Genomic DNA, 24922 nt, shown 5'->3' with positions numbered 1-24922 from the left:
TTCTCTGTTTGTCTCTCTGTTAAGCAGCTACTCATTCTTTAGTACTCATCTCACATGACATTTCCTCTCTAAAGCTTTTATTTTAAGACAGTTTCCCTCCCTTTTAGTATCTGTAGCACTTTCTGTAAAACTTGTTATGAACTGATTTCAGAGTTTTATAATGGCTATTTTCCATCTTTTTCTTACTAGACTGAGTTATTTAAGGGCAGGGATCATGTGTTATTTACACTAATATCCATGGAACTTAGTATGGTACCTAGTAGGTGTTTGTGCAAAACATTTGTTGAATTAATAAATAATGTTGGACTTCCCTGGTGGCACAGTGGTTAAGGATCCGCCTGCCAATGCAGGGGACATAGGCTCGATCCCTAGTCCGGGAAGATCCCACATTGCTGTGGAGCAACTAAGCCCGTGTGCAACTACTGAGCCTACACTCTAGAGCCTGCAAGCCACAACTACTGAGCCTGCGCGCCTAGAGCCTGTGCTCTGCAACAAGAGAAGCCACTGCAATGAGAAGTCCATGCACTGCAATGAAGAGTAGCCCCCGCTCGCCGCAACTAGAGAAAGCCCGCGTGCAGCAATGAATACACGATGCAGCCAAAAAGAAATATAAATAAATAAATAAATAAATAAATAAAAATAAAAAAAAATAATCAATCAATCAATCAATCTTGTCTTTTCATCTTATACTGTCCTGCCAGGAATGGTAGCTGTAGCTAGAACAAGTGATTATTTTGGGGGTGACAGGTGAAGGAGTAAGATGATTAGTTCAATTCAACTTATCAAACATTTATTAAGCATTTAAAAATGGTAAGGTGCTCTGCTAGGCATTGTCGAAATGGGAAACCAATTTGAAGAGGAACTTTGGGAGTTTGCAGCCTAATTCCCAATTTTGATGAGTTGGTGAGGGATGATGATAAGGAATGTAATGAAGAGTTGATAAGGAGAATGATCCTTTAAAACAGAATTGTGACTGGAAACATTTGTTATAGTGCCTTAAAATGAACAAAGTTTATTTGTTTACAGGTGGCAGTAGACCTGCGTCGCAGGTTGTAGCAGATGTTCTCAACATTTCTCTTGAAATTTCCTTATCTCCATTTGCAAGAGGAGCCCCAAAGCCTCATCCCTGTGGTAGCTGCCATGTTCTGGTATGATGCTGTGCTCTTCCTCTTCATCCTTCATGTTCTAACAGAGGATCTGGAGTAGAATTTAGCTGTTTGTTATTGTAAGCAACTATGTAGAAATGGAAGTGGAATGTTTCAATAATACTGATATTGTGATTTCTTTGAGATTGTGTACTATGCCTTGTTATTTTTATACCTGTCATAGAATCCCCAGGTATAAAAATTTAAAAAATAGTGATTGCCTTGCTCATCATAGGTACTTAGCATTGTGATTTTGTTTGAATGGTATCCAGTTGTTAGCTGCTTCTTAGTGAATTTTTTTTCTTGTTTTTTTAATTAAAAAAATTTTTTTTTGGCCACACCACCTGGCTTGTGGGATCTTAGTTCCCTGACCAGGGATCGAACCTGCACCCCCGGCATTGGAAGCGTGGAGTCTTAACCACTGGATCGCCAGGGAAGTCCTGCTTTTTAATGATTTTTTTAACAAATATTAATCTCTTACTCCCTAAAATAATAAAGAAGCACATAACATTAATTTTACTTATACTAAAAACTATGTCGGGCCTCCCTGGTGGCGCAGTGGTTGAGAGTCCGCCTGCCGATGCAGGGGATACGGGTTCGTGCCCCGGTCTGGGAGGATCCCATATGCCGCGGAGCGGCTGGGCCCGTGAGCCGTGGCCGCTGGGCCTGCGCGTCCGGAGCCTGTGCTCCGCAACGGGAGAGGCCACAACAGTGAGAGGCCCGCATACCACAAAAAGAAAAAAAAAAAAAAAAACTATGTCTTCAGCAATGTTTAGCTAGCTCCTCAACTCTTATGAAGGAGATTCAACTGGAAACTGATAAAATTCCATATCAGGAGTATTTATTTACAAAACCTCTGTTCTGCATTAACATGAATGAACACTGAAGCTAGTAACACAATTATTTTTTCTTCATAAAAAGTAGAAGTATTTTTCAGAATTCTGGGAAATGTCGAAGTAATTTTGGCTGTAGTCATACTGCATTTAATGCTATTGAGAATATTGCTAACATTAACAAAAATATTCTGTAATTTCCTCAGTTATTGCTACTGGTGATGAGGGATGAAAAGTTGGCATGCATTCATGTTTTGAGCATTTTCATTATACACTTTGGATTTTACATGTCAGAAGCAATTTTTGTTTCAGTTAAGACAGCTGAGAACATTTTTACTTAGGGATAGAGGTCAGGCTGTGATTATTTGTAGTTTTAGGTGAGTGATATATAGAATATATATCTATATAGATATATAGAATACAATTAATATGTCAGAGTAAATATATGTACAATTTTTGTATGTAAGTATTTTGTATGTAAGTATACAGTATTTATATATTTTTGTGACTTTATTTTTAGTTCATCAGGACACAGTGGTTGGGACCAAGGCATAGGTTTCATTGCTATATTGACAATTTTATTTTGTTATTTTCTGTGACCACTGGTAACACTTATCTTTCAGGTGTAAGCTGTTATTCACCAGAGAGCTTTGGCAAGAGAATGGCTGTATCAGGAAGTCCATCTCCACTGTGAAAAAACAACTTGAAGCTCGTCTTTGCTGACGGTGAGTCAGGTCATCTTCATACAGGAAAGATAATGCTAGTATTATTTCATGTTTTCAGTGTTATCAAACAACAGTTTGGTTTAAACTTTGTTTTGTGAGACATCATTAGGATGTTGAACCATAATGCTTCATTACTTATGTCTAAAGGATTGCATAAAAGTCAACCTAATAGTAGAAAAGAATGGAAGTAATAATTTGGTGTTTATCAATATACCTAAAAGTAGTTTGATTAGTTTCTCTCTCTCACCTCTATTCTTATTTCTATATAACACATGCTAGTTAACTTACAATTCATGACTTTTATTTGAATAAATATTGGCTAGAACAGAATCACATGTATTATATGCTTATTTTAAAATATATTACTGATTTCAGGAAATTTCAGAATAACTGCAGTGTAATTGTATAGATTCTCTTCCATTTTCAAATACATAGATTATTTGGTCTTTCAACTGGTAGCCATTGTTAACGCTTGCCGCAGGTTTGCTATCCCAGAGATACAGTGGATGACTATCTATATACGTTTAATATTATCACAAGAGTTAGTGTATCTACGTAGCAATCTTTAGTTCAGGTTAATATCATTTAATGTATATTTAATAATCATAACTTCATTTTACTATACTAATTACATTTGTGACTTGACCCAACCTTACCTAACCATAGTATGTGTATATATGTATGTATAAGTAACTTGATACAGTTACCGATGTTGCTTTGGCCCTCTTCTAGTTGTTTTCACTTGAATCATCTTCATTGTCAGGTCGTCAAAATAAATTTTCTTTTATGGTCTTGCTTTACTAGTATTCTACCTTATTTATAGTTTTATTGTTATTATCTTTTTATTTTTTTCTTACAGAGTATAAGCAAATCCAAAGGTCAGAGACTGGAAGGACTGATGCTCACTGAAGTCAAAGAAAGGCCTCACTCTAGGGAGAGGATCCTTATACGACAGGTACATGTTGTTACAGATTATAACCGGCCTTACCATCTGTACTAAATCTTTTTGCAAGAGGCGATGGAATAAAAAAAGGAATGACATGGCACTGTATTTGGAGAAGAGGTTTGACTGTACCATTTTCCTTTTCCTTAAAAAGGCTCGCAGTATTCCTATAGTAAGATTGGACTCTTCTTCCCATGCTCTGTAAGTAATTAAGTGTAATGATGCATTTTTCAAAATCTCTTTCCTGGAAAACGTTATTTTTAGATGATTTGTCTCATATTAATATTGTTTTCACATTAAGCCTACATCAAACATTTGCAGTTGGACTAGACTTTGGAAATTTCTTTAATACAATGCTAGTCAGACAAAATTATTTAGTGTATAAACATGAGTTTATCATAACTAGAAAAATTTCTATTGTATCTATAATAATAAGATACTATTTATTGAATAATTACTATTTGCTCAGCCTTGTGCTGAGGGCTTTCTGTGCCTCATTGTATCTCCACAACAGTGTTGTGGGGCAGGAATAATTATCCCAGGTTTGCAGATAAGGAAACTAAGACTTCGAGAGTTTCATAATTTGTATAAGGTCAGTGGCTGACCCAGGATTCCAACCCTGGACTCTCTGACCTCAGAGCTTCTGCTCAAAGCTCCTGTTTATAAAAGCTGCATTAAGCTGCATGAAGCTTTTATGTATGCAGTTCAAGACTAGGCTACTTTATTTTTGAAGCATAGTCTGGCTAGTTCACAGTGATTTTGTACTACTGATTGAGGTACGCCAAAATGTGTCTGTGGAAAACACTTGCTTTTGTGACTTTACATGGACATAACTTTTGACAGTCTGTCAGTATATTATCCATGCTTAATATTGTGTGTGTAGGCATGTGCATATTATCACATGTATGAATTCTTTAAGTAGAATCTTGATGATGCCTCCTTGGTAAACTTGGTGTATCTTTAGTGTCTGCCCCACTCTTCAGGTAGTAGAATTACTGTTCGGTTCACAAGTTTGCTAGAGGCTGAGACCCTTGTTTTGGGAGGTTATTTACATATGAATATAAGACAGGTAGGCTAAAATGGTGATATTAATTCTCTATAAGATACACAATGAAATGTGAAATGTTAGTTTGACCATTGTTGAAGAAAGCCAAATGCATAAATTGTTTAGACGTTATGGAAACCTATGGTCCTGTGATTTTTATGCTTAAAATTCTTCAAAGGTTTCTGTTGTTTATAAGATATATATTGTGTTAATGTACATATAGGACTTTTGTTATTGGGCCATTGCATACTGTTTCAGGCTTACCTCTGGCAGCCTTCTCCCTTACTACCCAACGTCATATATATTCCTTACATGTCGACTTCAGTTAAACTGAATAGCTTGTAGTAACCCTACTGTAATTAGCTATTTGGCATTTCTTTATTAATATTCTTCTTCTTATCATTATGATCTTTCCTCCTTGCTCCTTGGTGAGTACGAACTTTTCATTCAAGATTCAGCTTTGGTACTTCCCTGAAGCCTTTCGTGACTACTGACCTCTGTCATTGTACCTTACATTCTTTGAGCCTTTCCAGTACATAGATCTATTCTAGAACCTATATTTTATTGTACTTATTTACCTATATGAATCTTTCTAACTAGACTATAGATTTCTTAAGGGCAAGTAAAAAGGCTGTCTGATTCATTTTCCTCATTCCCAGTTTTTAGCACAATATCTGACACATAATAGATGCTTAATAAGCATTTGTTGAATGAATGGTTAATCTCTGTTGGAAAGAAAAGGTGATCCTCACAGTTGGTGTGATAATGGTGATAAAGTGAATTCCAAGGTGGAGTGCTGCTACACTTTTCACACATGCAGTGTGAAAAACATTATCTTTCCTGAGGTCTCACCATAATCGTACTTGCTTCTTGGAGTCAATATAGTATATGTCTGGAATTTGTTATCTTGAACACCATTTATTATTGGAAATTAACCCACAAAATTTAGATAGTTGAGTTTTTCATAAATATTAGATTTCAATAATGAGTAGGATAGGTCTTGACTTAAGGACTTATTACTTTCCTTAGGGAAGGCCACATGTGGTCTGGTGTTATAATCAGTCTAAAGTTGTATAAAGACTATTCTGCTTGAAAATTATGAAAAGTAAGTCAAAGAATGAGCCTATTTGTTATCACATTTAAAGTTCTATTTGCTTTAAAACTGTGTAATTCTTACATCATGCCATCCTGATTAAAATGCTAATAATGGCCAGTATTATCAGAGTGACAAATTCTTACATAGTTTAGTAGTTTTACATTTTGAAAAACACTAACTTAATCATATTACCCCTTTAGTAATATGCCAAGCTTTAAGTTGGTTTATATTTTTTATATTTAATAAGATTATACTAATAATTGTAGTATACAGTATACATCTATTATATAATTCAATGCTTATATATTATAATAACTTAATATTATATTATGTATATTTAATAAGAAATATACTATATTATTTAAAAACATATATTAGAGGTCAAATGTTCTATGGCCATCAGCTTATGTTATAGTTTTTTTTTTTTTTTTTTTTTTTTTTTTTTCCTTTTCTTTTGGATTCTCAGTTCCCTGATGAGGGATTGAACCCAGGCCACAGCAGTGAAAGCCCAGAATCCTAACCACTAGTCCACCAGGGAACTCCCCCTTCTCTCTCTCTCTCTTTTTTTTTTTAGAAGATGTTGGGGGTAGGAGTTTATTAATTAATTAATTTATTTATTTTTGCTGTGTTGGGTCTTCGTTTCTGTGCGAGGGCTTTCTCTAGTTGTGGCAAGCGGGGGCCACTCTTCATCACGGTGCGCGGGCCTCTCACCATCGCGGTCTCTCTTGTTGAGGGGCACAGGCTCCAGACGCACAGGCTCAGTACTTGTGGCTCACGGGCCTAGTTGCTCCGCGGCATGTGGGATCCTCCCAGACCAGGGCTCGAACCCGTGTCCCCTGCATTAGCAGGCAGATTCTCAACCACTGCGCCACCAGGGAAGCCCATGTTATAGTTTTAACTGAGGAAATAGTATACAATGAAGATATTAATAGGAAGTTTAATGCTTCTGATAGTAACAAAATTCTGTTAAATGATTTTAATTGTTTTAGACTATATAGAAACAACTTAAGAAAATACACTGAATCAGAATAAGCTATCCTGAAATAGCATATTCACTAAATAATTTAAATAAAATAAGGCGAGTGTTGAGGGGGTTGGAAGGAATGAAATTTTCTTTGCTAAAGCTATAAACACTAAGACTTTTAATTTCGTAGGAAGACATTAAATACTCTGGTCATCAACTTGTGTATCCTTTAGCCTATTTAATAGTCAAAAACTTCTAAGTAAATATGTGTGATTTAATTTGTGCTGCTGAGAAACAGTGATCAAAAGTGGCAATAAAAGTCATATAATGAAATAAGAATACTAAAAAAATCCAGGGATTTTACTGTGGCTCATTATTCATTCCATTTCTGGCAGCTTTCATGATTACAAATCACTTGATTGACTAACTAGACATTCTCAAAGTGAATTATGAATCAGGTTCATTTTTCCTGGTTGATAGTTGGCACATGCTGTAACTCATACTTTGTGATATATCTAATTCTTGTAACAGAAATAAGAGATATAATCAACTCTTTATTTCAGGAAAACTAAATTGCCTTTTCAAAAAATGAAATGTTGCTAACATTTTAACAACACAATGTAATTCCTGCTTTAGTTTTCCAGGGTGGAAATCACAGTGGTGACGTTATTTTTCAGTTAAAAAAATCTTTAGAATGATTTTCCATCAGGCATAAAACTCCTATTGATATCCGTCCTATAGGCTGCTTGGGCAGTTGCCTGAGCCTAGGTTGCAAAAACAGTTACATCTCTTTCTTAGTATTTGAAAAATGCATGTTGTAGGAATGGTACATTTTTAACATTTTCCTTTGTAGGAAATGCATTTTCCCCTAAATACCTAATTCATAATGAAGCCAGGATTGATGTTGCAAACTTTAAAACTTGAAGCATTTTAGTGCTTATTAATAGAGAGGGTCTCTTTTTGAGTAGAGAAAAGGATCCATAGTGACCTGAATCTTGAATCTTTCCATTCGTAAAACCAAATCAAGGGGGTCAATTCTGCTTTCAAATGAATTTTGTTCTCTTTTGACTTATTAAGAGTTCTTCATGCATAACTACACTGGCAATTGAATGGCAGAAAATTCCTGTAGTATAACTGCATTTTCTTTGATCCCATCCACCCAAGCAATTGAAAATAAATGGGTGCTCCATAATGTGATATATTCAAAATTTGAGAATTTTGCATAAAATTCAGTCATTGCCATAGTAAAAGTGAGGTCCCTTCATTGAAAATTCTGAGGCCTGAGAATGTAGAGCCCAATTGTTTAACAGTATTATTATGAGATCCTCTTACTAATAAAAATATTGTGTATGATAAAGTAATTCTGTGTTACTTATAAACGCAAAATCATCAAAGTTAATGGAAACTTTGCATGTATAAGGATCATAGAATTGTACTGCCATAATTTCCCTCTATGTAAAAGCACAGTAATTAATATCTCAGAGTTCCAATGCCTTTTAACTTGCTTTCTTTTATGAATAAGATTTATTTATATTAGAACCAAAAATTGTTTTATTGCTATTTCATTGTCCTTCAAAATGTTTTACAAAACTTTTTTTCTGAATAAAATTCTTCTACTATATTATTTTATATGAAAAGGTGGAATAGTAACTTATAATTTCACATCGTTTTCTAAACACAGCTATAAGCTTTTAATTTTAATGTTGTTATCTCTAGAATTGTCTGAAGTTCTTGAATTTATGCTTTAGTCACCTTGAAATTTCATTTTTATCCCCTAACACCATTGCCTAGTAGTTAAAATTGCTATTAAAATCTTTTATGGGATTAAAATTTTATTCCTGATTAGGCAATGAATTATATATTTAATCAGTTATTATATTCATTTAAAAATTATGACCAAAAGATTAATTCTCCAAAGATGTTTTTAACAATATAAACCATTCTAGTAGAATTGGAATTAAGGAATTAGAATTGGAGAGACAAAGGATCAATTTACTAATTATAGTAAAAAAAACATAAAGTCTTTTATGCCTTTGCTAGATTTTGTGAAATGACCATAAACTAAAGTGGGGCCATAAAATACTGTCAATTTTCCAGCCTGTCTCAGTGCTTTTACCTCTGTGACGTAGCTGTACATTTGGAATCTAGAAACATTTATTGTACTTCTTTAGGTATATTGAGGTAAGCAATATATAGTAAAATGGGCTTTTGTTGCTGTGACCTGGCCATAAGACTTGGGAATAGAAGAAGACTGGGATGGAAAGGAGGAGACAAAAATATTTTTTTAAGCCACAGAAATGGACTGAATTATTTTGATCATTTGTTTATGTTGACTTAATAAAATAGATTTCTAGATTGTCTCCATTTTGTGATGTACAACCTGATTGCTTCCATTAATTGATTGCCTTGAACAATTTAGCATTAGTATAGTCATTGTGAGAAGGGATGGAAGTATCTGGAGATTATGGGAAAACTGAAGTAAAATATTCAAGAATAAATTTCTGGTATTTGCATTTCTAGGTAAATGTTTAAAGGGTTCAGGATGTCCAATATAAATAAAATCTGCCAAAGTCTTGTGTTCCAGAGTTTACACTTTAACCCTTGACATTTATTCTCCCTCCATTTTCTCACTAAATGTATGAGAAAATAAAATTTGCATTTTTGTAACATAGTCTAAGCATCTCATATTACATAAATATATATTGCATTTCTCAATATCAACATTACAGTGGTGTCCCTATTCTAGTTTTGTACAATGAAAGTGGCAGTTTCTATCCTAGTAATATAAAGTGTATTTTTAAGTAGCATCTGATATATTAAAATTTATGGCCCTTTTGAGTATTTTTGGTTAAATCCTTCCTTGGCATAGATTTGATAAGATCTTTATTTCTCTTGTTTAGGTATATGCTAAAGGGTGGAACTATAGATTAATAGGTGTGGAGTACACAATTATGATATCTTACTTTTTATTACATGAACACCAATATGGTATAAGTGCACGCTGTATGATTTTAGGCCTGTATGCTATTGATGTTATGGATAATCTTTAAAAGAATTCTTTAAGAACCTCCTTTTGGACTTCCCTGATTAAGACTTTGCCTTCTAATGAAGGGAGTGCGGGTTCAATCCTTGGCTGGGGAGCTAAGATCCAGTATGCCTCATGGCCAAAAAACCAAAACTTAAAAAACAGAAGCAATATTGTAACAAATTCAATAAAGACTTAAAAAAGAATCTCTTTTTAATTGGATTTAATGATATATGGTTAAAAATGATATATGGTTTTGATCCTGAGAAGTCTGTATGTTATTATGTAAAAAAATTCAAGGGACTTGAATTTTGAAGGTGATAGATGCTGGTTGGAATCGGTAATTTAGGATTGATATCAAAGAAGAACAGAAAAAAGACATTTTGTTTTAGTTAAAACTAAAGGTTGAAAGCAACATATAATATTATTTTTGGTGTATTCTACTTTTGATGTCAACTTTGTACTTTAAAGCAGCGGTCCCCAACCTTTTTGGCACCAGGGACCGGTTTCGTGGAGGACAATTTTTCCATGGACCCGGGGGTGGGGGGAGGGGATGGTTTGGGGGGTAATGCGAGCGATGGGGAGCCTCAGATGAAGCTTTGCTCGCTCACTGGCTGCTCACCTCCTGCTGTGTGGCCCGGTTCCTAACAGGCCGCGGACTGGTAGCGGTCCGTGGCCTGGAGGTTGGGGACCTCTGCTTTAAAGCCTCAAAACAAATCGTTCACTTTAGTTGGTGTATTAGTTAGGATTCTCCAGAGAAACAGAACCAATAAGATATATATAACGTATACATATACACACATGCATTTATGATTTATTTTAAGAGAGTGGCTTGCGTGATTGTGGGGACTTGGCGCGTCTAAATCTGGTAGGGCAGGCTGGCGGGCTGTAAACTTAGGCAGAAGATAACGCTGCAGTCTGGAGGCAGAATTTCTTGTCTGGGACTTTGCTCTTAAGGCCTTCGGCTCATGGGATGAGGCCCACCCAAGTTATTGAGGGTAATTCTGTTACCTAAAGTCAGCTGACTGTAGATGGTAATTATATCTACAGATAACACCTAACACAGTAACGCTAACAAGTGTTTCATTAAATAACTGGGTACGATAGCATAGCCAAGTTGACACATAAAATTAACCATTAGAGTTGGTCATTAAAAAAATTGTTTATGTCACAAGTCACAGAAATGCCTAGGGTCAAACTATCATCACAGAACATGTTAGGCAACTTTCTTGAAATGAGAACTATCAGTTCCAGAGATAATAGCTGATATCCATTTGTTCATTAACAAATATTAATTGACTGCTCTGTATGTGCCTATACTGGGAAAGAATGGCATGCAAGAACATGAATGGACTCTACTTTCATGTAGTTTACTGATTAATGTTGATGCTTAGGAAAAAGGCAAAAAGTGGTTGTGAACAAAAACGAATCCACTTGACAGAAGCCCAGTTTTCCTCTGACTTGCCTTATGTAAATTTACATACACAAATCTTATGATATCTCAATGTGTAAAATAGTCAGCTTTCCCTTTGATTATTTCTATTACTTCCATATTATTATTTAGAGATTTCTAAGAACAGTTTTGGAAAATTTTCATATTTTAGTTCATTGGTACTGTGGAACTGACTGTTTTTAAAGCACCATGCCCTTTAGTCTGTAAGTAGAAACTCCTCTCTGTATCAATTTACATTGCCCTTATGTTTATTTATTATTTGCTGTAAAAATCATAATAAAAACTCTTTTAAAACTGAGAACTATTATATACTAGATACTTTATAAAATGTTTCTCTAATTCCTTCATTCGTAGCTCCGTTTTAGGGATGAGGAAATCGATGTTCAGAGAGGTTAAATAACTTGCCCATGGTTATACAACCTGTAGGTGATGGAACATGACTGAAACTCAATTCTTTCTGGATCTGAAGCCCATGTTTTTTCCCCTATCCTACCCAACTTGTCTTTGTATGAAACTTCTTAGGTTGGCTACTGGATCTCTTGGAACAGCCTATATAATTATATAGTTCTCAGACTATAAGGATCCCTGTTAGTTTTCATTATAATTTAGGGCTAAATAAAAGTTTCTGTCTTCTACTGAATATACAACTTTTGGCAAATGACTAAAACGTTCTATTTCCCTTTTTGCCTTGGCTGCCTATAAGCTGAAGTTTAATATTTTTAAAATAAATTTATTTATTCATTTATTTAGTTTTGGCTGTGTTGGGTCTTCATTGCTGCAATGAAGGGGCTTTCTCTAGTTGTGGTGAGTGGGGGCTACTCTTCGTTGCAGTGCAAGGGCTTCTTGTTGTGATGGCTTCTCTTGTTGCAGAGCATGGGCTCTAGGCATGTGGGCTTCAGTAGTTGTGGCATGCAGGCTCAGTAGTTATAGCTCACGGGCTCTAGAGTGCAGGCTCAGTAGTTGTGACAGACGGGCTTAGTTGCTCTGTGGCATGTGGGATCTTCCCGGACCAGGACTCAAACCTGTGTCCCCTGCATTGGCAGACGGATTCTTAACCACTGCACCACCAGGGAAGTCCCAAATTTAATAATAATACTACTCGCTTTTAGTAATTTCCTCATCTGTGGTTCCTTGTGTAACCATATTCTACATTTGTTCATTTAATTACTGAGCTCACCTTTATCTTTAGCTTTAAATTAACCTGTTATATAAAATGTTTTAAATTATAAATGAACACAGTCTTTTAAATAAGGTAGGTATGGATTATAGATAGATGAAAATGAATACAGAACATTTATTTATTATTTTGTAATCTGATTGCTTTGTTTTTTTCACTGATGTGTCCATGTACTTAAAACAATACATAACACATAGTAGATGTTAGTGAATGTGTAGATTGAATTCATATACCCTTCTCTCAGACATCTAGTTGATTCTAAGCAGAGTTTAAATTTGGTTACATTTAATGCATTTACTGATGTGGTAGACTTTGCTGTTCTATTTTTCACTTTCCATTTGACATGGCTTTTCTGTTTTTCTCTCCCTTTTTACTTTCTTCTGGATTGATGTGATGATTAATTTTATGTGTCAATTTGACTAGACCACAGGGTGCCCAGATAGTTCATCAAACATTGTGGTGTGTCCATGAGAGTATTTCTGAATGAGATTAACATTTGAATTGGTAGATTGAGTAAAGCAGATTGCCCTTCCCAATATGGGTGAGCCTCATCCAATCTCTTGAAGATCTGAATAGAACAAAAAGATGAGTAAGAAGGAATTCCTTTTGCCTTATTGCCTTTGAGCTGGGACATCAGTTTTTTTTTTTCCCCACCCTCAGACTCAACCTGAAACATCTTCCTGGGCCCCAAGCCTACTGGCTTTCAGACTAGGACCATACTATTGGCTCTCCTGGTTCTTAGGCCTTTGGACTTGGACTGGAACTATACCATCAGCTCTCCTGAGTCTTCTGATTGCTGACTGCAGATCTTGGGACTTGTCAGCCTCCAAAATTGCATTGGCCAATTTCTCATAATATCTCTCTCTCTCTAGGCGCGCGCGCGCGCGCGCGCGCACACGCACACACACGCACACGCACACACACACACACACACACACACACACACACACACACACACACACACACACACACACACACACACACACACCCCCCCTATTGGTTTTGGTTCACTGGGTAATGCTCACAATTGATCATTTTTTGGTTATTCCATTTTCCCTCTAATAATATAGAAGTTATACATTCTGTTTCTATTCATTTCTTGGTTACTCTAGAAATTATAATAAACATAATTATCAAAGTCTCAAGTCATTACCTTTAACTTCCTTCTGGATAATATAAAGACTTTAGAATACTTTAACCCCAATCCCCCTCTCCTGAACATTGTTGTGTTATGTTTATCTTTAACCCCACGAGACTTTATTACTATGAATTTTTATACTTGATCTTTATGTATATATACTCACATATTTCTCACTTTATTTGCTCTTGGTTCTTTCTTACATGTTAGGTCTTTTATCTGGGAGCTCATTGCTGCTACCTGTAGTTTATCTTTAGCATTTCTTCTAGAGAGTATCTGCTGATGATACACTGCATTTTCATTGTTCTGAAGAAGTCTCTATTTTGTGTTCATTCTTTAAGCATATTTCACTGGGTATAAAATTCAGGGATGGCAATTTTGTTTGTCCTTGTGTTTAAGATCTCATTCCATTGTTTTCTGGTTTTCACTGTTGTTTTTGTGATGCCGGTTACCAGTCTGACTTTCATGTATGTATGTATATTCATATATGTGTGTGTATATATAGCTTTGGGGTATGTCGTATAATTTTGCATATTAATTTAATTCACCCATTTCAAGTATATATTCAGTGATTTTTTTCGTAAATTTAGTAAGTTGTACAGCCATCACCATTGATCAGTTTTGGGGCATTCCTGTCACCCAAATAAGATTACTTATGTTCATTAACTGTTAATCTCCATCCCCTCTCCTTTTTTCTGAATTGAAGTATAGTTGCTTTACAATGGTGTGTTTCAGGGTTACAGCAAAGTGATTCAGTTGTATATGTATATATATATATTCTTTTTCAGATTCTTTCTATTGTAGGTTATTACAAGATATTGAATATATTTCCCTGTGCTATGTAGTAGGTCCTTGTTGTTTATTTTGTATATAGTAGTGTGTATCTGTTAATCCCAAACTCCTAATTTATCTCCCCCACTTTTCCCCTTTGGTAACTTCTATCCCTTCTCCTTAACTCCAGACAATATTAATCTATTTTTTTTCTCTGTAGATTTTCCTTTCTTGGAAATTTCATATAAATCAAATCATACAATATGTGGTCTTTTGTGCTAGTATTCTTTGACTTAGAATAACATATATATTTTTTCACACTGAAAGTGTTTGATGTCTAACCTCTTTGGTGTACTCAGTAAGCATCTACTATCTTCAATCACTTATGAAAATTATGGAGGCTTCTAAAATACTAAGATATGCATAAGCATGAGAATACTACTAAATATGATAATTTCATTAGGATGCTTTATTGTGTTTCACTTGTCTAATGTTACTGTTTAATATTAACATTTTAATTTATTTATTATTTGATTATTTTTTATTTTTATTTCTATTTTTATTTTTAAAATTTTCATTTAATATTTGAGTATAGTTGATTAACAGTCTTGTGTTAGTTTCAGGTGTACAGCAAAGTAATTCAGTTATACATATACATGTATGTATTCTTTTTTCAAATTCTTTTCACATTTAGCTTATTACAGAACACTGAGCAGAGTTCCTTATGCTATACAGTAGGTCATTTTTGGTTATGTATTTTAAATATAGCAGTGTGTATGTGTCAATGCCAAACTCCCAATCTATCCCTCCCCCAACCCTTCCCCCATAGAGTAATATTTTTGAGTTTCATATATGTCAAAGCATGTGTTAGTAATTTGTTCTTTTTATTGATGAGTAGTATTCCACTGTGTGCATATACTACATCATGTCTGTCCATTCATCAGTTGATGGATATTTAGGTTTATATGGTTTTCAACTATGAATATGAGTAATGCTGCTAAGAGAATCCATGTGTAAGTCTTTGTGTAAATATATGTTTTAATTGCTCTTGGGTAGATACCTAAAAGTAAAATTGTTCAGTCATTTGGAACATTTATTTTTAACTTTTTGTGAGACTGCCAAACTGTCCAAAGTGGTTGCATGATTTTATAGTCCCACCAGCAAAGTATGAGGACCCTTGTTTCTCCACATCCTTGCCAACATTTGCTATTATCTGTTTTTTTTAAAAAAATTATTATAGCCTTTCTAGTGGGTGTGAAATTCCTTCTCATTGTGGTTTTAATTTGCATTTTACTAAACTAATGATACTGAATACCTTTTTGTGTGCTTATTAGCCACTCATATATCTTCTTTGGTGAAATGCTTTGTGAAAAATTTTATGCAATTTTTGATTGTGTTGTTTTTCTTCTTGTATACAAAGAGTTCTTTGAATATTTTGTACACAAATCCTTTATAAGATGTATGTTTCCTAAATATTTTCTCTCAGTCTGTTGCTTGTCTTTTAATTTTCATAATAATATCTTTGAAGTATAAAAGATGTGAATTTTGATGAGGTCTAATTTATCAGATTTTTAAAAATGAACCATGTTTTTGGTGTCATATCTAAGAAAGTTTTGCCTAACCTAAGGTCTTGAAGATAATCACCTATGTTTTCTTTTGAAAGTTTGATTTGGCTCTAACATTTAAATGTGTGATCTGTTTTGTGTTATTTTTTATGTATAGTGTGAAATAAAGGTATAACTTTATCTTTTGGCATATGGATATCCAGTTTTCCTAGTACCATTAATTAAAAAGGCTATCTTTTCCCTCAGTGAATTTCCTTTGCACCTTTGCTGAAAATTAGTTTCTTTTCTAGTGATCTGCCTGTCTGTCCTTGTGCCAGTACTACATTGTGTTGATAACTACTGAAGTAGCTTTATATTAAGTTTTGAAATTGGGAAGTATATGTTACCCAGCTTTGTTTGTCTTTTTCAAAATTGTTTTGGCATTCTATATAAGTTCTCTATAAATTTTGCAATTCTATATAATTTGCAATTCTAAATACATTTTAGGATCATATTGCCAATATCTGCCAAAAGGCTGCTGAAATTCTGGTAGCGATTGATGTATGAATCAATCTGGAGAAAATTGCCATCTTAACAGTTTTGAACTTTCCACTCCACAAACGTGGTATCTTGACCCTCTTTTGAAGGTAATCTTTCTCTGTCGCTCCCTCTGCTGCACCTGATTGCTTTTAAGGTCTTTCTCTTTCCTTTTGGTTTTAAATGGTTTCATGATGATGTGTTTAAGTGTGGATTTCCTTTCATTTATACTGCTTAGGAAATTTTGGCTTCTTGTATATGTGAATTGGTGTCTTTCATTAGTTCTGGAAAATTTTGTTGGTCTATTCAAATATCTTTTTTTTATTGAATCTAAAGTACCATCAATTTTAAGATGTACCATTCAGGTACCACTGAAAGAGAAAAAATTACTACTAATGCCTTAATAATAGTATTATTTAATGAATGAATTGGTCATATTGACCCTGGTTGCTTAGAAATTTATCATTTTCTCAAAGGATTTGGCAAACATCTCCACAATTGCATTGCTTGATGTATAGTCTTTTACATGTATCTCTGTAAGAAAGCATATCACAATTTCATATACTTGTATCTTTCTTTCTTAGGTTCTGTAAGTAATTAGTTGTTGCTTTGCAAGGTGTCCAAATCAATTCAGACTGCTATAACAAAATACCATAAACTGGTAACAAAATACCATAAACTGGGTGGCTTAAACAACAAACACTTATCTCCCACAATTCTGAAGGTTGGGAAGTCCAAGATCAAGGTGCTGGCATATTCTGTGTCTGGTGAGGACCCTCTTCCTGGTTTGTAGATGGCCGCCTTCTTGCTGTATTTTTACATGGTGGGGGAGAGAGATCATCTCTCTCATGTTTCTTCTTATAAGGGCACTAATTCCATTCATGAAAGTTCTACCCTCAAGACCTAATTACCTCCCAAAGGTCCTACCTCTAAATACCATCAGATTGGGATTAGGACTTTAACATATGAACTTTGTGGGGAACACAAATATTTAGTCCATAGTATAAGAATGTAATGACCACTCATTTGTGGTCATTATTTTAGTTATGAATATTTGCTTCACTAATGTCTGATTGTGTGCCTTTCTGTAACACAATAGGTTTTAAAAACTTTTCTGAAGTATAATTTACATTGCAATAACTTCTCAATGGCAAATCATAGTTTTTAAAAATTTACTTTTTCAAGGTGTACGTGATGATTTAACATACATATACATTGTGAAATGATTACTACAATCAAGTTAATTAATGCATCCATTACCTCACATAGTCACTTTTTTTGGTAGTGTGAACACTTAAGATCTACTTTCTTAGCAAACTTCAAGTATGTAATACAGTATTTTTAACTATAATGCTGTACATTAGATCCTCATTATTCATATTATAACTGAAAGTTTGTACACTATGGACATCACATCCCCATTTCCCTCACCCCCACTCCTGGCAACCACTGTTCTACTATCTGGTTCTATGTGTTTGACTTTTTTAGATTCTAAATGTAGTAAGTGAGATCTACAATGTTTGTCTTTCTCTGTCTGATTTATTTCACTTAGCATAATGTCTTCCAGATTCATCCATATTGTTGAAAATGACAGAATTTCCTTCCTTTTGGAAGGAAATTGGCTGAATAATATTCCAGTGTGTGTGTGTGTGTGTGTGTGTGTGTGTGTGTGTGTGTGTGTGCACCACATTTTCCTTATCTGTTCATCCATTGATGGACACTTAGGTTATTTCCATATCTTGGCTGTTGTGAATAATGCTGCAGTGAACACAGGAGTGCAGATATCTCTTTGAGATAGCAATTTTATTTCTTTTGGTTATGCACCCAGAAGTAGGATTGCTGGATCATATGGTAGTTCTATTTTTTAATTTCTTGAGGAACCTCCATGCTTTTCCCCATAATAGCTGTATTATTTTTCTTCCAACCAACATTGTACAAGGGTTCTCTCTTCTCCACACCCTTTCCAACCCTTGTTATTTCTTGTCTTTTTGATAATAGCCACCCTAATAGGTGTGAGATGATAGCTCATTTTAGTTTTGATTTGCATTTCCCTGATGATTAGTGGTGTTGAACACCTTTTCATACACCTGTTGGCAATTTGTATGTCTTTTTTGGAAAAATGTCTGTTCAGATCTTTTGCCTATTTTTAAATCAGGTTATTATTATTATTTTTGCTATTGGTTTATATTAGTTATTTATGTATTTTGGGTATTAACCTCTTATCATATATATGTGATTTGCAAATATTGGATTTTAAATTTTAGTCATTGTATTTTTAATTTCTAGAAATTTTATTTGATTTTTTTTCAAATCTGCTCTTTCACTTTTTATAATTTCCTGTACCTACATATATTTTCAAGCATGCTATTAATTAATTAATTTTTAATGTAGTAAGCATAGTTTTGTAATTTGATTCTGGTAATTCTAATATTTGGAGTCTTAAGGGATCTCTTTCAGTCGTCTTTCATTTATGCAGACTTTTGACCATGGTGCTTTGTTTCCTTGTATGCTTGGTTATTTTTCTTATTGCCCTCATAAAATTATTTGGAGAGTTCTGGAGGCTTAGACTATACTTACCTTCCTATAGGGAAGCTTTGCATTGGCTTTTGCTAAAGAACCTGCGACCATTTCACCAACAGTTTGAGGTTCCCTACTCAGTCAAGGTAATGAGAACCTGGTCAGCTAATCCCCACAAGGCCCAGCCTATGGCCAAAGATTTTCAGTAATGGAAGGCTGAGAGTTTATGGTTTCAGGTCTTATTTTAAGTTTTAACCCATTTCAAGTCAATTTTTGATGAGTGGTATGAGATAGATGTTCTTTTGTATCTGAGAACAGAGGTTCCCGCCTCTTTTCCTTCTCTTTTTTCTCCTGCTCCTCTTAGTGCCAAAGCAACTTTCACCCCACTGTCCTAGGGGTGGGGTTGAGAATGGGGAAGACAGGTTTCATTCTAGGTATTACCTTTGAGGTCCAACTTAATAAGGCGAGGGTTTTCTGTTAGCCACCCCAGTTTAGGTGGGGCTCTTTGCCTTCAATGTTCCAGAATTGAAGCTTAAATTTGCCAATTGGCAGATGTATTCATAGGTGTTTCATGTTCTGCTTACTAGAGAGATAGCATTGGGTTTTATATTTCACTAAGCATTCAGCATGGCAGTTCCCCATTCTCATGTCAGCTCAGTGCTTTAAAGTGATGGCATTTAAAAAAAATTCTTCATTTTTCATTTTCAGCAGGAGGGATGGTCTCAACTAGTAGTTCTCAGCTGTGGATGATTTCGTCCCCTTGAGGGACATTTGGCAACATCTGAAGATACTTTTGGTTTTTATAGTTGGGGTTGGGGGAGCTACTGACATCTAGTCAGTAGAGACCAGTGATGCTTCTAAACATTCTACAATACATAGGTACCCTCCTGCAAGAAAGAATTATCCAGCCCCAAATGCCAATAATACCAGGGTCTAAAAAATTTAGGCTTCCATTACTGAGAATAAAAGTTCAAGAAGATAGTTTATAATTTTAAAATTTGGAGTTTGAATAATTGTCATACTTCCACAAATTTTATTTCACACTAATGTATATCAAGTTTTATATTCCAGCTATAGAAGATTTCCTAAACCAAATTTTATTCATGAGTATTACCATTAAGATCACATTTAAAAATATAATATGTTTTATCCTGGTACTTTTTGGCAGGGTTGAAACTAGGGTGAGGTGAGCAATGCACTTGCTTCAGGCACAAAATTCACAGTGGACAAAATATCAAAATTTTAAATAGAGACAGTTACTAACTATGTTGTGCTGTATTGGAACCTGAGGCAAAAAGAAAAATCAGTAATACTGACTCTGTATTAATTTAAGATTTTGATATTTTGTTCATCATCAGTTTCTTTTACATAAATTCTGATTATTTAATATAAGGCATTAAAATATTATTTATCTTGATTGCTGAGATTTTTTGCACCTTCTTAAATTTGCACCCAAGGTACCTTACTCCTCTCATCTTAGTCCTGACCCTGCTTGTTGGTGAGACATTCTGGCTAGGTAGCTAACATAGGATGGAGGGACCAGGGCTGACAATAGACTTTATTTCTAGGGCAGGACAGGTGCTAGGATGACTGTCCTAATATAAGGTTGGGGGACAGTTTGAGGAACAGTGGCATAATGTTCAAATATTCAGTTATCTCTAGTAATCTTAAATATTCACTTATACTTTGAATAAAAAGTTTCTTGTTCTGGGGATTCAGGTAAAGTTGCAAGGGCCTCATAGGCATACCAAGCATATCAGTAAGAAACTGAGTTGGTAATTCCTTATAAGAGTGCAGACATGTAGGAAGCAGTTGATTGGTGTCCTTAAGAGAGGAGGCATAGCCACCAGACTTAAGACCATAGCTGTAACGATTAGGGTTGTGATTTCTGCTGAGGGAGATTGAAAGTTCATGGCTTACTATTCTAGTCATAGAAAAAGGGTAATGAGAAGTCATTCTTTCTGACTGGGGTACATTAGAGGCAAGGGAAGCCTCAAAAACTTGGGTTTGGTAGCCCTGTTTATCACATGGGAGGAGTGAAGCTTATGGAAACCAGTTGGTCAGCCTTTACCTTCCTCACTTCCTGTGCTCCCCTTAATTAATGTGGTGAATGACTAAATGATAAGAGGTACTAAGTTTGCACTGAAGCAGTTTAGGATTTTATTTTTATTTATTTATTAAAAAAATTTATTGGAGTATAGTTGATTTACAATGTTATATTAGTTTCTGCTGTACAGCAAAGTGAATCAGCTATAAATATACATATATCCACTCATTTTAAGATTCTTTTCCATATAGATCATATTGAGTAGAGTTCCCTTTGCTATACAGTAGGTCCTTATTAGTTATCTGTTTTATATATAGTAGTGTGTATGTGTCAATCCCAATCTCCCATTTTATCCCTCTCTCCCTTTCTCCCTGGTAACCATAAGTTTGTTTTCTACCTCTATGACTATTTCTCTTTTGTAAATAAGTTCATTTGTGCCATTGTTTTTAGATTCCACATATAAGCAGTATCATATGATATTTGTCTTTCTCTTACTTCACTCACTATAACAATCTCTAGGACCATCCATATTACTGCAAATGGCATTATTTTGTTTTTTTTATGGCTGAGTAATATTCCATTGTATATATGTACCACATCTTCTTTATCCATTCCTCTGTTGATGGACATTTAGGTTGTTTCCATGTCCTGGCTATTGTAAATAGCACTGCAATGAACATTTGGGTGCATGTATCTTTACAAATTATGGTTTTCTCTGGATATATGTATGCCCAGGAGTGGGATTGCTAGATCATGTGGTAGCTCTATTTTTAGTTTTTTAAGGACCTTCCATACTGTTCTCCATAGTGGCTGTACCAATTTACACTCCCACCAACAATGTAGGAGGGTTCCCTTTTTCCCACACCCTCTCCAGAATTTATTCTTTCTAGATTTTTGGATGATGGCCATTCTGACCAGTGCGAGATGATACCTCATTGTAGTTTTGAATTGCATTTCTCTAATAATTAGTGATGTTGAACATCTTTTCATGTGCTTTTTGGCCATCTGTATGTCTTCTTTGGTGAAATGTCTGTCTGTATCTTCCACCCATTTTTTGATTGGCTTCTTTTTTTTTTTTAATTGAGCTGCATGAGCTATTTGTATATTTTGGAGATTAATCCCTTGTCGATCACTTTGTTTGTGAATATTTTCTCCCATTCTGTGGGTTGTCTTTTCATTTTGTTTATAGTTTCCTTTGCTGTGCAAAAGCTTTTAAGTTAATTAGGTCCCATTTGCTTATTTTTGTTTTTATTTTCATCATTCTAGGAGGTAGATCAAAAAAGATCTTGCTTCAATTTATGTCAGAGAGTGTTCTGCCTGTGTTTTCCTCTAAGAGTTTTATAGTATCTGGCCTTTTAGGTCTTTAACCCATTTTGAGTTTATTTTTGTGTATGGTGTTAGGGAGTGTTCTACTTTCATTCTTTTACATGTAGCTGTCCGGTTTTGCCAGCACCACTTATTGAAGAGGCTGTCTTTTCCCCCTTGTATATTCTTGCCTCCTTTGTCATAGATTAGTTGACCATAGCTGCGTGGGTTTATCTCTGGGCTTTCTATCCTGCTCCATTGATCTATATTTCTGTTTTTGTGCCAGTACCATGCTGTTTTGGTGAACGTAGCTTTGTAGTATAGTCTAAGGTCAGGGAGCCTGATTCCTCCAGCTCTGTTTTTCTTTCTCAAAATTGCTTTGGCTATTTAGTGTCTTTTGTGTCTCCATACGAATTTTAAGATTTTTTATTCTAGTTCCATAAAAGATGCCATTGGTAATTTGATAGGAATTGCATTGAATCTGTAGATTGCTTTGGCTAGTATAGTAATTTTGACAATATTGATTCTTCTAACCCAACAACATGGTATATCTCTCCATCTGTTTGTGTTGTCTTTGGTTTCTTTCATTAGTATCTTATAGTTTTCTGAGTACAGGTCTTTTGCCTCCTTAGGTAGATTTATTCCTAGGTATTTTATTCTTTTTGTTGTAGTGGTAAATGGGATTGTTTCCTTAATTTCTCTTTCTGATCTTTCATTGTTAATGTATCGGGGTGGAAGAGATTTCTGTGTATTAATGTTGTATTCTGCAACTTTACCAAATTCATTGATTAGCTCTAGTAGTTTTCTGGTGGCATCTTTAGGATTCTCTATATATAGTATCATGTCATCTGCAAACAGTGACAGTTTTACTTCTTTTCCAATATGTATTCCTTTTATTTCTTTTTCTTCTCTGATTGCCGTGGTTAGGACTTCCAAAACTATGTTGAATAAAAGTGGTGAGAGTGGACATCCTTGTCTTGTTCCTGATCTTAGAGGAAATGCTTTCAGTTTTTCAGTGTTGAGAATAATATTTGCTGTGGGTTTGTCATACATGGCCTTTATTATGTTGAGGTATGTTCCCTCTATGCCCACTTTCTGGAGAGTTTTTATCATAAATGGGTGTTGAATTTTGTCAAAAGCTTTTTCTGCATCTATTGAGATGATCATATGGTTTTTATTCTTCAGTTAATATGGTGTATCACATTGATTGATTTGCATATATTGAAGAATCTTTGCATCCCTGGGATAAATCCCACTTGATCATGGTGTATGATCCTTTTAATGTGTTGTTGGATTTGGTTTGCTAGTATTTTGTTGAGGATTTTTTTATATTTTCTTTTTTAAAATAAATAAATAAATAATTAATTAATTTTTGGCTGTGTTGGGTTGTCGTTGCTGTGCATGGGCTTTCTCTGGTTGCGGTGAGCTGGCTACTCTTTGTTATGGTGCACAGGCTTCTTATTTTGGTGGCTTCTCTTGTTGCAGAGCACGGTCTCTAGGCACGCGGGCTTCAGTAGTTGTGGCATGCAGGCTCAGTAGTTGTGGCTTGTGGGCCCTAGAGCATAGGCTCAGTAGTTGTGGCATGCAAGCTTAGTTGCTCTACAGCATGAGAGATCTTCCTGGACCAGAGCTCAAACCCATGTCCTCTGCATTGGCAGGAAGATACTTAACCACTGCACCACCAGGGAAGTCCATGTTGAGGATTTTTTTGTCTTTGTTCATCAGTGATATTGCCCTGTAATTTTCTTTTTTTGTGATATCTTTGTCTGGTTTTGGTATCCGTGTGATGGTGGCCTCATAGAATGAGCTTGGGAGTGTTCCTTCCTCTGCAATTTTTTGGAAGATTTTCAGAAGGATAGGTGTTAACTCTTCTCTAAATGTTTCATAGAATTTACCTGTGAAGCCATGTGGTCCTGGACTTTGGTTTGTTGGAAGATTTTTTTTTTTTTTTACATCTTTATTGGAGTATAATTGCTTTACAGTGGTGTGTTAGTTTCTGCTTTATAACAAAGTGAATCAGTTATACATATACGTATGTTCCCATATCTCTTCCCTCTTGCGTCTCCCTCTCTCCCACCCTCCCTATCCCACCCCTCTTGGTGGTCACAAAGCACCGAGCTGATCTCCCTGTGCTATGCGGCTGCTGTTGGAAGATTTTTAATCATAGTTTCAATTTCAGTACTTGTGATAGGTCTGTTCATATTTTCTATTTCTTCCTGCGTTCAGTCTTGGAAGGTTGTACTTTTCTAAGAATTTGTCCATTTCTTTTAGGTTGTCCATTATTGGTGTATAGTTCCTTGTAGTAGTCTCTTTTGATCCTTTGTATTTCTGTGGTGTCCGTTGTAACTTCTCCTTTTTTATTTCTAATTTTATTGATTTGAGTTCTCTCCCTTTTTTTTCTTGATGAGTTTGGCTAAAGGTTTATCAATTTTGCTTATCTTCTCAAAAAACCAGCTTTTAGTTTCATTGATCTTTGCTATTGTTTCCTTCATTTCTATTTCATTTATTTCTGCTCTGATCTTTATGATTTCTTTCCTTCTACTAACTTTGGGTTTTGTTTGTTCTTCTTTCTCTAGTTGCTTTAGATGTAAGGTTAGGTTTTTTATTGGAGATTTTTCTTGTTTCTTGAGGTAGGATTGTATTGCTATAAATTCCCT

General features: G+C 35.0%; 1 long non-coding RNA gene across 11 annotated transcripts in view; it reads left to right on the top strand.

Moving 5' to 3' along the window:
* LOC308616978 overlaps positions 1-24922 on the top strand; it is a 166280-nt gene that overhangs the window by 26497 nt on the left and 114861 nt on the right. For 8 of the 11 annotated variants that reach the window (XR_014015787.1, XR_014015788.1, XR_014015789.1 and 5 more), the window contains 3 exons: positions 1027-1148; positions 2602-2703; positions 3565-3658. This is a non-coding gene — a long non-coding RNA (uncharacterized lncRNA). Of the gene's footprint in view, positions 1-1026; positions 1149-2601; positions 2704-3564; positions 3659-3800; positions 3848-24922 lie in introns of all 11 variants that reach the window. The other 3 variants (XR_014015790.1, XR_014015793.1, XR_014015796.1) reach the window with 1 other exon arrangement.

This window comes from Mesoplodon bidens (assembly GCF_964165515.1).
Source record: "Mesoplodon bidens genome assembly, chromosome: 4".
Taxonomy (NCBI): Eukaryota; Metazoa; Chordata; class Mammalia; order Artiodactyla; family Ziphiidae; genus Mesoplodon; species Mesoplodon bidens.
This window is presented reverse-complemented; position numbering and strand designations above follow the sequence as displayed.